Source organism: Lynx canadensis, chromosome B4, assembly GCF_007474595.2.
Source record: "Lynx canadensis isolate LIC74 chromosome B4, mLynCan4.pri.v2, whole genome shotgun sequence".
Taxonomy (NCBI): Eukaryota; Metazoa; Chordata; class Mammalia; order Carnivora; family Felidae; genus Lynx; species Lynx canadensis.
Genome location: NC_044309.1, coordinates 16,670,269 through 16,673,658, shown reverse-complemented (window position 1 = coordinate 16,673,658; position 3,390 = coordinate 16,670,269).

Below are 3,390 nucleotides of genomic sequence, written 5' to 3'. Positions count from 1 at the left end.
GTCAGCACAGAGCCTGACGCGGGGCTCGAACTCACAGACCGCGAGATCATGACCTGAACCGAAGTCAGACGCTTAACGGACAGAGCCACCCAGGCACCCCAAAGAGGAATAAGTTTTTAGTAATAAATTAATTTCAAAACAAATGTACTAAGCATCTGGCATTTCTCTCAAATTGCATCAAAATAACGTACAAAATAATACCTTATTTGGACTTAACAGAACAATGAAGAAGGAGAAATGTCCCCCAGATTTCCAATCACACTTAATACAGAAGTAGTTCTTTGTGTAAATGTCCTTCCAATAATGCCTTCTTAATCTGTCTAAAGTCCATTAATTAAGTACTTTGCTGGGTGTAGTGCTACTTGTAGCCTTTAAAGGTAAATATGGTAAGAGAAGTTAAAAGGGTCACAAAGGGTAGGATCTGCTTACCATTTGGAAGCTTTGTGACAACAAGCAAATATTGCCCAGTGGATCTGGGCTATCTTGAGTTTGTTGTTGGTATCTTCCGTATTTTTACCATCTGTCAAGACAGTACTGACTGTGGCCTCAACTCTAGATTTTTCTGTCATCAGTCATCAGTATAATATCTCAACCTCCTTCCTTCAAAATTGTAAGCTCATAACGTGCATGCGATTTGGGGTGTGGCCTTCAGCTGCATGGTCAGCATGGATGGTGCCTTCATTTCTGACTCAGCTCTTCATGCCCTGATGCGATCACTGATGCCAGAGACATGAATCCTTAGGGGTGATGGTGTTGATCATCCCTGTGGCGGTTGTTTTGGCCTCAAAACATAGCTTTGGCTCTTGAGTTCATAGTTTACACAGTTGTCACTTTTCTCTTTGGCTTTTTACAGCATTTTACTACTGGACGCATTACTATCAGATACAATGGAAACTGAAATACCATTAAGTGAAGAGAACAAAGTGAGAGCTAAAAAAAAACACCCCAACAAACCCCCAGCACGATCACGGATGTTGAAGGCTACCCAGGTATCCCTAGCGGTCCTTGAAGCACTACGTTGCCTTAGTCTTTTTGAGTGCCTTAGGGTCGGTGGTGGCCACTAAAGCAGCTTAGGTTGGCCAATCGCGAGAACTCTTGGAGGAAGAGTGACTGTGTTCTTTCCACCAAGAACATAGTCTCATTCTCCTTAGGCATTTTTTAAAACATCTGTTCCTTTTTTGTGTGTGTCTAGGTCCATGTGATATGTATTGGCAGAACTATCCTCTTAGCTAAATCGTTTCTTACGAGAGAGAGAGAGAGAGAGAGAGAGAGAGAGAGTATTTTGTAAGCGTTTCTTTCATATCCTGAGGCTTGGCAACTGTGGAATATGTTCGGTTGAAGACAGTCCAAAAGGACACAGCGGCTTGGATACTCGAAAGGTCAACTTCAGGAGGGGTTACCTGATGCCACCCTGGCCTCCCCAGACCTGTTCTCCTGCCTCCTCTCGGCCCTCATAGAAACCCATGAGTGCTGAGATGTTGCTGTGTGTCGGGAAGGCGTTCTGACTTTTAAACAAAAACAGGGAGGAAGCGAAACAAGCACGATGACTGCACACATCTTGAGGGGGAGCTCAGAGGAAAGCTGTGGCTTCCGAAGTTCCAGTTGGCTGAGGCTCTTCGGAGATGATGCCAGATTCTCTGTTGCTCGGCAGGGGAGTCTCTGTCAGCTGCTCAGGCAGAGCCCCCAACTGGATCTGCTTCCTTCGTTATGCCCTGCAAGCTTGGCCTAGGGGGTCCTCCCGGGGTGAGGAGTGGCCCCGTGGATGGTGGAGGCGGGAGTCCCGCCACCTCTGTGGGACACACGCCGCACGTGCTGGAGCCAGACGGTTGTTTCTGGCAGGGCTGCGGTCCAGCTGGGGAGGCGGCCCACAGCAGAGTCACGGCCCCCGTGGGGTCCACAGGGTATGGAAACTTGACTCTTCTGACGAAAGCAATTCTTGCACAACCCGTGTCTAGTCACAGCCTATTGATACGCGGGAGCAAAGGCCCAGAGAGAAGTCTGGACGCTCCAAGGAAAAAAATCAAGACTTCTTATGGAGACCCAAGATCAACAACACGGAACGCAGAGGGACTGTAGAGATTTTGCTCATCTCTTAATCTAGTATTTCCCGAAAGGAGTCAAATCTTGCCTGATGAGCAAACTGCCATTTTCAGAGAAGTGGATGCCTGGAGACTATCAACCCCACATCCTTCCTTCTTCTCTGTTAGAAACTCCAAGTCTCCTCCTCTCTCCCCATAGCTCAAGAGCCAGGACCTCTGGGTTTTGGAATTAACCCCTAGGGTGGCACATAGCAATCGGCCGAACACACTTCAGGACTATCTGGAATTCATCCGATTACATGCCATTGTGTCCAGCATGACAGGAACTTAACCGGTTTCCCTATCACCTTCTTAGCCAAGAGTTTCTCTGATTTCCAGAAAATTGAGGGGAAAGAAGAGACAGAACCCTCTTTGAAATATTTCTTGCAATTTTTATCAAAGAAACTGATGAGGTTTCTTTTCCCTTTTAGTTCTCAAGGAGCTAAAGGTGAATTACAGAGCTATGATGGTCATAGCATCTGAAGATTTTCATTTACTTCCTTTTCTAACGTGAGCAAGCCCTGACCCACGACAACTGACCTTTCCATGAGCTGGGAGTCTCTATAGGGATAATTTTCAGTTATCACCCATAGCAAAGGTAAATGGTTCTTTTCACAAAGATCTAGGGTTCCGTCTAGGACCCCACAGTAGTTTTTCCCTTCCTTGAGCTTAGACCATAAGACTGGATAAGAGAGACAAATCGTCAACTCATACATATTCATTAAGGGTGATTGTGAAGGGGGTGTAGGAATTGTAAAAGGGGATGCACTGGGGGCATGTCTCAGACCATTCGGGCTGCTCTAAGTTCTGGAGGCTGGGAAGTCCAAGATCAAGTTGCCAGAAGAGTGAGTGTTTGGTGAGAACCTGTTTCCTGGTTCACGGACAGTCGTCTGCTTTCTGTGTCCTCCCATGATGGAAGGGCCAGGGAGCTCTCTGGGGTCTCTCTTATAAGGGCGCTAATTCCATTCACAAGAGCTCCACCTTCATCACCTAATCACCTCCCCGAGGCCCCCCCTCACAATACCATCATATTGGGAATTTGGTCTCAACATCCGAATTTGGGGAGATGGGACGCAGACATTCAGCAGAGAGCAGAGAGTATGAGGGAGCTTATGAAAGGCAGTGCAGAGACGTTTTAGCATGTAGAGTTCCCGGTTAATTAGCAGAGAGAATAGAAAAAAATAGAGAGCTTCGGTGACCTCTCATGCTGTCGGGCTAGCCTGCTTCTGCCTCCCGGATTATGTGAGATTTCTAACAGCTTTGAGGAAATGCCATGTCAATGCAGAATGATTCTGAAATAGAATGCTCCTCA